We start from the raw sequence: 14,107 nt of genomic DNA on the forward strand, positions 1-14,107 counted from the left end.
TTTCTTTGAGAAAGACTTATGAAAAGACTTGGAAAAGAATGCTGATGTACTTAAAAATGGAATTTGGAAATTTGTCCTAGAGTAGATTTATGTAGAGCCTCACTGATGAGCTATGCCATGTAAATCTTATAAGTATGCTTGGCTGCCCAGTTGATGTGCTATCAATTATATAACGGCAGTTTTATTTCAGAAATATACGTCACTTCAGAAATTTGCAGACATTTCTAGACTGTCTGACCCTTGGCATATTAAATTATGAACACATTGACCTTTGATCTGGTAAATAATGCATCTTTTATATAATGCACTTAGCCATGTCTCATAAAAATTATGTACACTGTGCCACAAATACTAGGGAATACTAGTAGAGGAGAGTTAAAAAATTATTTTCATGTAAATTAAATTATAGTATAGAATGGAGACATGCCACATATGAACTTATCCAGTAAAAACTAGTAATGTTCACTTCATTGATTTTACCGATTCCAACTTTAATTTTAGTGGTTAAGTAACTAAAACAGATAAACTTTTGGGAGGGACTAAATTAGAAGCATTTCAAAATGCATTATTAGTTAAAATCCTGAGCATAATTCTGTGAAGTAGACATTTTTATTCTCTTGTTACAGATAAAAAAATGAACTGAGAGATTAAGTGACTTATCCGAGACACCAAGATAGAAGAAGATGGTGCTCATTCTCTGATATAGGCATTTTTGAAATGAAAGAGCAATAGAAAAACAGATTTCTAAAAGATGTATGCCAAGTGTGATGAGGCTCCTTTAAGCACCATTTGGAGGATTTTTTTCCCCATAAACATTGGCACCACAGATTGCAATGTTGCTAAATATCACTACCAAATTAAAAGTGCGTATTTTCTAAACAAGGATCAATGCTGGCTAACTGATAGATGAGGTAAATCCTAATGTACTCGGCATTCAGAATCATTTTGCAGTGACTCAGAATTGAGTTTGGGACACAAGCTGTCCTTTCCTGTGTTTTCCTATAATAAGACAAAGTGTCAGTGTTTGCAAGAAATATATCCTAGAGTCCTTTACAGTGGGAGTTAAGGAGTGGGGGTGAGCAGAAATGCATTTAAAAGTGTAGCATTGTTAATGAAATAAGGAAAGAATCCCTTAGGGTCATGCTAAATAACGAAAAATTTCAGGGTCAAAGTAAGAAATTAAAGTCAAGGGCAGAAATTTTCTGCTTTTAATCATTTTTTCTTTCTTTTACCACAAGAAACTCTGGCCATTATTACATATCTTTCATTTCAGAAAATCACTGAACACATTACCTTCTTGACATTATTTTATCTCTTCACAGTAACCTACTAAGGGAATTATATTTTTCTTTAAAAATGCAATTTAACATAATTACAATAGTAACAATGAGAGCTAACCCTTGTAAGCATTTACTACACCAGGCACTGTGCTAAACTCTTCATGTGGACTATGTCTTAAATCCTGACTACAAATCTATAAGTAGGTAACACTGGTGTACTAATTTCTTAGGAAATAAATCTAAGGCATAATGAAGTAAATTAATTTGCTCAAGATCATACAGATAATAAATGGAAGATTTAGAATTCAGATCCATATCTGCTATGTTATCAAAAAAGAAAAATCGCCCCAAATAATAATCCACTGACAAAGCTGTACCATGTTAATCCCTATATTAACATTTATTAACATTCTCTATACCATCATATCATTCCCTATACTAACATATTATTCTCTGTATTAACACAAGCAGTGTGCTTGTTCTTGTTTTCATTTATTACAAATCCTAGTTCACTCACAACAGATCTGCAGAATTGGTATTGGGCACACACATACAAACATGGCAACAATTAAAAATCCATGTGTAAATTGTTTTTCTTTCCTTAATATTAAACAGATTTGTTCGACTATTTCAGAACACTTAAGTGAATTATAAGAATAAAGATTAAAAACTGAAAAAAGAGTAGGTGTTTTCCTTGCTTCTAATTGCTTCTTCCAACTGAATCGTCATCTTCCTCCAAAAATCTCAGCTCATTTGGAGCTCATGCCATCAGATCCCATCACCCATCGTTCCTCAAAGCTATAGTCATCTGCAGATCTCCTTGTCATTTCTTCTCCTTTAGTAGGAGTTCTAGAGCCTGAGTCACTATCCCATTCACCCATCCATATTTCAGTTATTTCGACATACACAAAGGTACTGTCTCACACCCTGGCCTCTCTGTTCTTTTATCTCCTCAACACCAAAGATCTTTACCCTCCACACCATCTCAGTCATCAAGTTTTGAGGCTGAACCCAAATCTCGTCATCCTTAACGATAGAACTAATCCCCAAATCTCCTTTTCAAGAACCCCATTCTTTAATTATTTTGGATCAAGGGTTACTAAAACCCTTTGACCTTCTGCATTAAAATTTGAAATTTGGCTAACTTTCCAGCTCTGATTCTCTGGAAACAGATAAAGGTGGTATATCAAATATGTTATAATGCCACACGATTATGGTAAAAATGAATCCTCACTGGTAAATCTCCTTGACTAGAAGAAACTATAAATGAACTATAAATTCCTGATCTGAATGTCATATCTTTGGATTTCCCTGTGCGTGATGACTTGTAACCTGGCATGTTCCCAGAGGCTGACTAAAAATTTCGTACAATGAATATTGGCTAAGCGGAATGAGACTTTTAAGCCTGGGTAATTCCCATACGTGCCCAATTCTTCTTCCATGATATACAAAGTGAAGGGAAGGGCTGGTTAAAACAACCGTCTCAGATGGCCGTGAGGGCTGCTACATAGACTGCTGTTAGGACAAATTCTCAAGGGAGAATAGCACTTGATGCTAGTTCCTGTTTTACATCCTTCTAAGTGAATATAATGTTAACTGTGGCCTCTGATAGCCTTCTGAGTCTGTCCTTTGGTTCTAAGAAGACACCTCAATATGGGTCGTAATCACCATCTTCTCATTCCTATCTCATTTACTGTCATATCTCCACTCCAAAACATGCTTCAACTCAACAGAGTACACTGTGTAAGTCTTATGGAAAATTACAAGCAGTGCAGTGCACACAAAAAATTTATATCCGTCTTTGTAGTCAGACAGACCAGGGGTTATTGATATATAATTAAATTAATAACTTGCTAATCATATTATAATGCTAATAAATGTTAGAAAAAAGAAAAAAATAAAATGACTTATAAAGAGGCTAGAAATATAATATGTGCTTTGAAACAGTAACTACTAATTTCATGTTAGAGTGAAGGTAGAATGTAACAAAATCCTTGCTTGCTTGCAAAAACCTTAAATCTACTTGAAAGTATGTATATTTGAAAATTACTATATTCAAGGTGTTTTTATATTTAAAAAGACTCATATTTAAATAAAAGACTCATGAGGTGGATCGCTATTCCAAATTTTAGTAAGAAATCTCCACAATTTTTTAAAACTCAAAAATCAGTATCAGTAAAGCCATCCACTTCTGGGTATTTTGGGTGGACATATTGTTGTATGAATGGTGTTTCTAACAAAGGCAGTTAATAAAGACAATTTATGAACCTGAGGGCTCCTGTTAAATTGGGCTTTTAGCCAGTCCTGGAAGAATGGCTTTAAGACAACACTTGTACTTTCACTATAAAGGGTCCAAAGCATAGAGATGTACAAGTATAAAGATGCCTTATTCAGTTAACTTCAACTGAACAAAATGTTTGAGGTCTTTGTCAACTAAAAGTGGATTTTATTTTACATATATGTGTTTTTACAGCATAGCTCATCTCAGAAAGCATTTAAGATTGCTATAAATATGGACAGAATTTATAAAGTGGGGAAAATTTTTGGCACTAAGTAGGTGAGCAACAGGTAGATTTGGTTAAAGATATTACATTAAGGTCAGGGTCACTGGAATAAGTATTTGTCTTCTCAAAATGGCTACATTGAAGACAAAAACACACTAACATTACTCTTTAAGTTTTAATCTTTTTGCTTAAATTTAAGCTTAATCATTTTACAACCACACTTCTCTGGAAGGCAAGTGGTAGTAAGCACTCTTTCCATAGAATATTTTTTCAGATTAACTGATAACATTTTTATTCTAAGAAAAAAGAGCAACTGGGTTAAGAAGTCATCAACTAGCCATTCCTGAGAGATCTAGGAATGTCCAAATCATAAACAACTAGAAGATGAAGACCCAATTGGGTACCACAGGAAATGCATATGTGTAAGGCCTTGTTGGAAAGGGGAGTACAAAAAGAGATCCCAGAAAATAAATCTCCTCTAATAGATGTGGATCATGAGCATGCAAGGCCTAACAAGTGCTGTTTCTGTTAACAGCCACCACTTCCCAAGTAAAGCAAAGAGCTCATGGGAGATGGTTTTCAAGTTTCCTGATTGTTCTATAGTGTACGTTTCCTTCTTGTGTTCAGTTTACATGTTTGTATTATGATTCAATTTCTGGACTACTGTGTAAGGTCCCAGTCTTATGATAAACAGTATATCCTTCTAATGTCTTTTAACCACTCCTGGAATCAAGTACAAATGCAATACTCACACTCTGTGACAGATTTCCATAAGTGAAACAGCTTAATTTGCTCTATGTAGTCAGTATAAGTAATTTACTTTATAATCTGCTAATGACAACGACACAAATGACAAGTTTATTTTGGAAATGCTGAAAGTAGGCCAATACCTGAACCTTAAGTAGCAAAACTATTATGTGTACACACAGAAGTTCTAATTTTCTAAATTAACTTTTAACTTTCAAAATGATATGTCCATATTGTTTTATGATACATGAGACTCCATTCGTTGAAACCAAAACTGTCTCTAGTATCAAAGTCTTTCGGATTACATCTAAAATGTTTTACCAAATAAATTCAAACAAATAGGATTATTTTATTGAGTTAGGGGAAAAAACTGTGACATCTCCAATGTAGTAAGCAGAATAATGTCCTCCCAAAGATGTCCACATCCTTATCTCCTGAACCTGTGAATATGTTACCTTACCTGACAAAGGGAATTAAGGTAGCAGATAGAATTAGGGTTGCTAATAAACTGACTTTAGTATGTGGAGATAAACCTAGATTATCCGGGTGGGCCCAAAGTAATGACAACGAGCTTAAATGTGGAAGAGAGAGGCAGAAGAGTCAGTGTCAGAGAGATGCAATGTGAGAAAGACTTAACTAGGTCATTGCTGGCTTTGAAGCTGGAAGAGTACCAAGAGCCAAGGAATATAGATAGGCAGCCTCTAGAATTTGGAAAAGGCAGAAAAGCAGATTTTTCCCCTAGAATCACCAGAAAGAAATGTTGACATTTTTATTTCAGCCCAGTGCGATCCATTTTGAACATCTGACTTCCAGAACTATAATAAATTTGAGTTGTTTCAGACACTAAGTTTGTGGTAATTTGATACAGCAGCAATAGAAAACATACACAGACTCAAAATTATTGTACTCTAAAAAGTTTCAGTTGTCATATCTTCATAATGGAAAGCTACTTGGAAGTCTAAATATTATAATTGACCAAATTGATTGCTATTATTCACTGGATACTACAGATTAATTGCTAGAAACAAATTGTTTGTTTGCAGTAATTTCAAAAAGTTACATATTTAGAATTTTTGTTTTCTTTGAGCGATGAAAAGTTCACAAGTTGGTATATATTCAGACGACGAGTACACAAGCATTTATTAAGCCTCTGTTATACACAGGACACTGTGCCAGTGAAAGATATGGAGCTATGATAGAAAGTAAGATAGGGTATAATCACAAATGCTTGTAACATGTTTCTTGAAGAAAGGGAGTAAACTTTGAGTATGTAGATTTGGGAAAATCAGTGAAAATAACACTCAAGAAAAGTATGAGAAAAAGGCATGAAGGTTGAAAGTCACAAGGCCTACTATGAGTAGTCTAATGTAGCTTCCTCCAGCGCATACACTAAAATTATTTTGTAAACAAAGCTGGGAGAACAGATGTGGTCAGTGTCCCGGACACATTCTCCTGGCTGGTAACTTTTCTATGCACTCTGGCTTGATTTCCAATTGTCAGACCTGGGTTCTTTAGTCTGAGGGCTTTCCCTGGCTGCCTGATTGGCTCTTTCCACTTGTGCTACAATCAAAAAGAGCTTAACACTTAAAGGCCTTGAGAAGTAGACCTGAACCAATGACTGATGGGAGCTGAATGAATGAAGCTCCTGTGACCATCAGACAGAACGACTCTGAGTGGATGTTCTGCTGTTCTGCACTGGTTCCTAGGTCCCCCATAGGAACTCGAGCTGTCCGCAGTAGTCACTTTCTTGATAACACATCGTTTCTTGGCTGACTTCCTTTTACTGTCTCACTTCTCCATTCCCTGACAGGTGTGTCTGGGCATCATGTTTCAAGTAAACTACCAGCACTTGAAGCCTTGTCTCATGGTCTGTTACTGTGGAGTTACAAACTAAGACAGATGAATCAGGCAGGTGAGGGATCCAAGCCAGGACTGTTAGTTTGGAGCTTTGGCAACAATTACTAGAAGAATTTGCCAGGTTAAAACCATACAGAAGTAGCAAGAATAAAAAGCATTGTGAAAGTGAAACAGACAGAAACTGGCAACTAATTTCACATGGGCTGACAAATAAGGATGATTCAAATTTGATTTTTTAAAGTAAATTTATCGGGGTGACATTGATTAATAAAATTATATAGGTTTCAAGTGTACAATTCAATAATCCATCATCTGTATATGGCACTGTGTGTTTACCACCCAATATTTGCCCCCCTTTACCCTTATTTACTTTGACTTTAAGCCTGGTGAGCTAGGTAAAATTTAGAAACCATTCATTGATGTAGTACAATCAGAAGAAAGAGGAGTTGGTGAAATACTGTTGAATGGAATAGTTTAGTTTATTTGTTTTTAGTCCTGAAGCCATTGCTTCACGTCCTGGATGTGGTCAGTATCTTGGTGTGGTGGGAGGAGCCTGGTAAAACGAAGATAACCTAGGCTTTGGAGCCAGGTGTCCTGGAATCAAATCATTGCTTCTTCTCTCATTGGGTGTACCATTGAGGGCAGGTCACATGGTGATTTTAAGTTTTCATTTCCCAGTTTATAATAAACTATCTTGTGTCTACTGAAAGGAGCTCAGTATGATCATATGATTCTAAGATGCTTTTTGCCACACAGAAAGGAATGTCCAGCTGCTTCATTTGCTTTTAGTGTTATGGGTGCCATCATCCCCATCTTGGCCTTCTTTCTACACCACCACATAGCTATATTTCGACAACCTAAAATTCTTCTTTCACACTCAAGGACTAGGAATGTTAGCTGTCGTTTGCTTGTTATCATTATTTGATCTATCCTGTCTGCCTAGTACTATTGTTAAGCTCAAGCAGCACAATGAATAAGAACGTTCCTGGTAAGTTAAATAATTCCACACCTAAGTAGTCATTTTACCAGAATGAAAAATTCTTAAAGTATGATATTGTCTATTTTGTTCAGTACAGTATTCCCAGGATGGTGCACAATGCACGGCACAGAGGTGGTTCTGCTTTACATGGTTTCAGTTACCCATGGTCAGTGGCAGTCCAAAATATTAAATGGAAAATTCCAGCAATAAATAATTCATAAGTTTTAAATTGTACACCATACTGATTAGTGTGATGAAATTTCTCCTGCTCTATCCCACCTGGGACATGAATCATCCTTTTGTCCAGTAACTCTGCGCTGAAGATGCTCCCCTCCTGTTAGTCATTTAGTAGTTGTCTTAATTATCAGATTGGTTATGAGAGAGATCGAGAGAGATCAGAATCACATAGCTTTTATTACAGTGCATTGTTACAACTGTTTATTATTGCTTATTGTTCTTAATCTTTTACTGTGCCTAATTTATAAATTAAAATTTATTATAGATATATATGTATAGAGAAAAACATGTATTCATATATAAATATAGATATAAACATATATATAATATATATGTAGAAAATATATAGAGCATATAGGGTTTGGTACTACCTGTGGTTTCAGGCATCCACTAAGGTGTCTTGGAACATATATCCCACAAATAAGAGGGGACTCCTATACGTCTTTGCCTCACATTGCATACAGATTAACAAAGTATTTTCAAATATCAATTTGACTCTCTCAAACCTTCTTAAACGGTAGTCAGAGAATGTATTATCATTCCTATTGTTACAGAAAAATATAGAGGGTCAGGAATATTTAAGGGATATGCCATAGGTCACATATGCAGTTGGAGGTAGCACTAAGACTTAGAGCAATTCTGACCCCAAATTCAGCATTCATTCAACCACAATCTACTTTCCTTTCCACTTCTGATGCCAAGCTACATGCTTGTACTTGTAAAAGTGCATAAACTACATTATAATCAATGAGTCTGCAAATGTGTGATAATTTTAGTCTCCACATCTCCATCTTCTGGATAAATCTGCAACTGAATTACCTGATTCTGCTATAGTGCTTGCTGTATTTCAAGATGCTTTCACAGTTTGTATAATCCAGTTTTAGGCCTGGTTTTGCCATCAACAACTTGTGTGACCTTAAGAAGATACTTAACCTCTTCGGATTATTAGTTTTAAAAAAGGGAGATTGGGCTACATGATTGTTCAGATCCCCTTCAAATCTGACATTTTCTTATTATTCTATCTCTATCAGTCACATCTATTTCCCTATTTCAAAGGGTCTCTGGTCGAAAATGAGTCCAGAGAACAATTAGATGATGTACCAATTGGTGACAGAGAAGGTCTTTCTTATTTTCACACTCTATCACATTTCTTTGGAAAATAGATCAACTATCAAATAGGGTGGATCCTGGGACACCTAAATGTTATCCATCTGATATCAATCATTCTAAATCACTGGTTCTCATGCTTCAACATAGAGACCTAAGAAAAGGCATCCTAATTATTGAAAGGGTTCTGAAACTCCAAACAGACTAGATAAAAAGCACGTAGAAGTATTTTTAAACATATGTAGATGATGTACTATTAAAGCATAATAGATTTTTGTCATTATGCATTTTTTTACCCAATGGCTACTGTAAGTATCATAAATATCTTGTGGGGAGTGTACAAAATATTTTGATCATATAACACGGTCATCATAGTTGTTTGATATTTTCTGGTCTAAATAGATTATTTTTTCTGTTCTTAAGTAAATATCAGTGATAAAGAAATTATAGAGAAAAATGATTATCAAGCAAGGCAAGATTTTAGAGTGCTGGTTTTGATAGGAAGGAGACAGCTGTAGCATCTAAAATTTTAAAATTATACCAAGAAGAATATGGAATTAGCCAGCTACCTGGAACTACAGCCTGTTCTTTTCATGAGAATGTTAGGTCTATACCTATCAGAATAAATATAACCATCCCAAAGGCTTCAGAGAGTCATTCGCTTGGAATAAACTACATTCCAGTTATCTACTATGCAATTGCTATCTCAGGTTATTGAAAGAGGTTGATAACTCCAAAGATTTCAGCTGACTCAGACTGACAAAGGGGAATACAATTGTTTAAAATGTGTTTGTTGTTGTTGTTGTTGTTGTTGTTGTTAAGTGGAGAAGAAGGTATCCTGCTAAGAGAGTAAAAGGGTTTTAATACTTTATAAATAATTTTTTTTCAAAAACAAAGGGCCATCCTAGAGTCCTTAAATGGGCAGTTACATGAAAAATTCAATTTTTAAACAATTTATATATTGAGTAAAACATCTCTTTTTAAAGACTGATGTTTGTTTTTACTCCAAATAAGGGACTCGATTTATTGTGTCTTTGCCTAGGAGAGTGTGTCTTTACCTCGGTAACAGAGGTAGCAATAGTGAACTCATTTGAGGATATACCATGCTTTGGTGACTGTATATCATTGAAATATCATATTCTCATGAGAATAGAGGAATGCTCAATGATTCATTAACTTATAATCCTTCTACCAAAAGACCTAAACAGTCACCATACAAAATAATTTGAAAATCTGGAGAATCTTTATATTGTCCAGAGATTATATATAATATACAAATATTGTATATAGTATATGTATGTGTATATTTATATATGTATATGTCTACATTGTTTATGTATGTACTTTATGAAAATTTGATATATGCATCTATCATAAATACAAATATACATACATGAATGTAAATGTATATACATGTTTACATATATGTGTATATGTATGCATATACTCTCTCTGAGACAAACTCTCAAATGGAGGAGTAACTGAATAATTGAACAGCACTACAAAAAAGTCTTACAAAATTCTACCATATGGTACAGCAGTTCCTCCTTATCTGTGGAGGATACATTCCAAGACCCCCAGTGGATGCCTGAAACTACAGATAGTACCGAACCCTATATATACTGTTTTTTCCCTATACATATAACTATAATAAAGCTTAATTTATTAATTAGGTACAGTAAGAGATTAATAACAATAACTAATACAAAAATAGAACAATTATAACAATATACTATAACAAAAGTAGGTGAATGTGGCATTATTAAGTAAAAAAGAGTTATTTGAACACAACCTCTGCAATACCGCAATAGCCATCTGATAACCAAGATGGCTACTACTAAATGGCTGACAGGAGGGGAGAGTATACAACGTGGAGATGATGGACAAAGGGATGATTCATGTCCCAGGTGGACTACTTTAATTGACAAAAAGGTACCTTTGTTGTCTGACTTATCTTCATTGAATATAAAAATAGTACTGCTCTATCCCTAAAAAGTTTTGCTCCACTGGCAGTGATCACATACTTTGAGAGATTTCTGTCATGGCTGCAGTACATATCAGTAATATTTCATATCTATTTTCCTTTGTTGGTAAGATTAATAAAAGCACTAATTGGTCTCTTTAAAAAATATTCTTATGATTCTGAAATAATAAACAGTTTATGATTGATGAAGCCACAAGACCTAAAGAACTTCCGCAGAATGTAGAAAAGAATAAACTATGGCAAGAAAGCATAACAATGATGAATTTGTCGAGGCAATTTTTCCTTTTGTGGTAGACAGGGTACAACCCATTACTCATATAAATGGGAATTTCATCATAGTTTTGGTCACTGTGGTAATATCACCCCAATCTTGGCAACAAAATATACATATACCCACAAATTCCAACCACGCCCTCTAGAAAACAGTAACTAAGAATCCCAAATCCAAGATTTCTTTATTAATACAGTCATACGTTTTAACTGTGAGCATTTTTTCTGTCTCTTTTATATCTACAGATATTTGAATCAAAATATTTCTGAGCTCAAATAAAAATCTTAACATGCTCAAGAGATTTAAACTGCTGGTGTTGAAATGAGAAAGTGAGCATATCCCATAACAGCCAATTTTGTTACTTCTCAGAATCCTTGGGCTATGGACTGATTCAGAAGAAAATGAAAGAGAAAGAAAAATTGCTTCCAACATATTCTCATTCTGTGTCTCCCACACTCTCAGAGTCCGCTTATGTAAAGGAATTGCCAGAACTTTAAGTCTGAAGAAATATAATTCAGAATTGTGCCAGACTTCCTCAGAATGGCTACTTGTCAGGGATTGTGACCTGCCTTATAGAAAACCATCTGAATTGGATGGAAAGATGAGTGTATTTTATAACTAAGATCTCAAACAGAACTAAAGATTATAGCCTTGATTTTTTTTTTCCCTTCTTAGTTGGGTCACTTCTGTAAAACAAGCTAAACAACTTCCAGTTGGTCATTTGCTCTACTGCTTTTATAGCATAGTGCTAGAAGAACAAAATTAAGATTAAAGGCTGTGAGATATTTTCATGAAACTAGAGAGTATAAATCCAGATTTCCCTTCCTCTTATGACATTGAACTATATCTTTTTTTTATGCCTGTTCCACAAGAACCTAAGAGATCCTAAAATGCACTGTATACTTAGGTTCAAGTCCTAGCACATAAAAAGTGCTAAAAAAATATGTTCGATTAGGGCATTAGTAAGAAAAACAGGGCTGGTTCTAGTTACTATTTCTTATTAAATTTATCTAACAAATATTGATTTATAATATGGCATTTACTATAGAGATATTAGAAACAAAAATTGGTGCCTTAACGAGGTTTGTATTCTAATTGAATGAGTGTGTGAGAGACAAAAAACAAAACGCATGAGCAAAAACTGTATTATGATGGTGATAACTGCTAAAAAGAAAATCACAGGAGGAGTATAGAGACTGGAAGTGGGTTTCAGATTTTAGATAGGGTAGCCTGGAAATGCCTTATCTACAGGGTGACCTGACTCAAGAGATGAAGGAAGTGAAGGAATGAAACATAAAGAAATTTGGAAGAAGAGTTCAGCCACGGAAAACAGCAAGTGCCAAGTCCCAGAGGCAGGAACGTTCTTGAAGTGCTTGTGGAAAAGCCTAAAGGCCAGTGTAGCTGAAAGAGACCAAACATGAGGGAGAATGGGAGTAGATGAGATCAGGCCAGGCCAAGACTTTAAGGCCTGACCAACCCCTGTAGTTTGTATTTTGGCTTTTTTTCATAGTAAGATTAGAGGACTATGGAGGGTTTTGAGGAAGGAAATGACACACACAGATCTCTGTTTTAGCAAAATCACTTCAGCAGCTGAGTTGAGAATGAATAGATGGGGAGCAAAGCAAAAGTTGGGAGTCACTTAAGTGAGGGTTCTTGCATTCACCCAGGTGAAATATGATGAAACTGATGACAAGTGGTTACATTTTGGATATGTTTTTACAAGAGACAATAGGATTTTCTTGTAGAAGAAATGGTAGGTGTGAGAGAGGGAAAAAGGCATCAAAAATTATTTTAAAATTTTCAACCTGAATAACTAGAAAAATGATGGTTCAATTAAATGAGATGTTGAAGGAATGACGTGATAAGTGGTTCTGGGGGACGATCAAGAGCTTGGATTTCCAAAAAACAGTATGGGGTTTCCTCAAAAAAATTAAGAATAGAGTTACCATATGATCTAGCAATCACTCTTCTGGGTCTCTACCCAAAAAAATTAAAAACATTTATCTGTGAAGATATATGTACCCTGATGTTCACTGAAGCAGTATTCATGGTGGCCAAGACATGGAAACAATCAAAGTGTCTTTTGATAGATGATTGGATAAATATGTGGTACATATATAAAATGGAATGCTAGCCATAAGAAAAGATGAAATACTGCCATTTGTGACCATATGGATGGACTTTGTGATTATCATGCTAAATGAGATAAATTGGATGGAAAAAGTTGAGAACCATATGATTTCGCTCCTATGTGGGATATAAAACTAAAAGCAACAAACAAACAAAACAAACAAACAGAGACTCATGGACACGAACAACGGTTTAGTGGTTACCAAATGGAAGCAGGGAGGCGGGGAGTAGATATCTTTAATGAAGATATTTTGGTGAGTACCAGTGATGACATATGTTCAACTCTAAAATAATGTAATATCTAAACACAAACATTGAAAGACATGAAAAATCACGCTATCTGATATGATGATCAAAGAAAGTATTTGAATCTGGGACACATGGTTGCAGAATTTAGATTAGTACAAACAAAATGTTGAGGAGAATTGAATTTTATCTTGTGGTTTTGGGGGGAACAATGGTATATTCATATGATTATGGAGACGAATGAGAAATAAGTCTTAAATTAATCCAATTGTGGCTCATTTTTATTGCTATGTTAAGGCATTTAGCCTTGATTGTATAGTCAGTCTTAACTGATCAAAGGATTTTGAGCGAAAGAGCCACATGATCAGTTCTGTGCCTCACAAAGTTAATGGCAGTATGAAGTGAAAATTGTAGTGAGGCAAGACCGGTAGATAGGAGACTAGAGAAGAAACAACGACAGTAATTCAGAAGCACCAGACTCATATGCCCAACGGCCAGCTGGTCTCTCAATTGGTGTCTCAATTTCATCCTCACATATTGAAATCCAAGCTCTTTTTTTAATTAAAATTATTGGGGTGACATTAGTAAATAAAATTACATAGGTTTCAAGTGTACAGTCCAATAATGTGTTATATGTATACTGCATTGTGTGTTCACCATCCAAAGTTAAATTTCCTTCCAATACCATATTCTCTGTCTCATACAGCACCTTGTAGAATGCCTTGCATAGTAGACACTCAGTTTGTGGACATTAATTAGCTCCAC

At 35.0% G+C, this 14,107-nt stretch overlaps 1 protein-coding gene across 1 annotated transcript in view; it reads right to left on the minus strand.

Moving 5' to 3' along the window:
• The window catches only part of IL1RAPL1 (interleukin 1 receptor accessory protein like 1), a 1,273,836-nt gene that overhangs the window by 734,976 nt on the left and 524,753 nt on the right, over window positions 1-14,107 (minus strand). The gene's annotated exons all lie outside the window — the stretch shown is intronic.

The sequence above is a fragment of the Pteropus vampyrus genome, unplaced genomic scaffold (assembly GCF_000151845.1).
Source record: "Pteropus vampyrus isolate Shadow unplaced genomic scaffold, Pvam_2.0 Scaffold351, whole genome shotgun sequence".
In the NCBI taxonomy this organism is placed as follows: domain Eukaryota; kingdom Metazoa; phylum Chordata; class Mammalia; order Chiroptera; family Pteropodidae; genus Pteropus; species Pteropus vampyrus.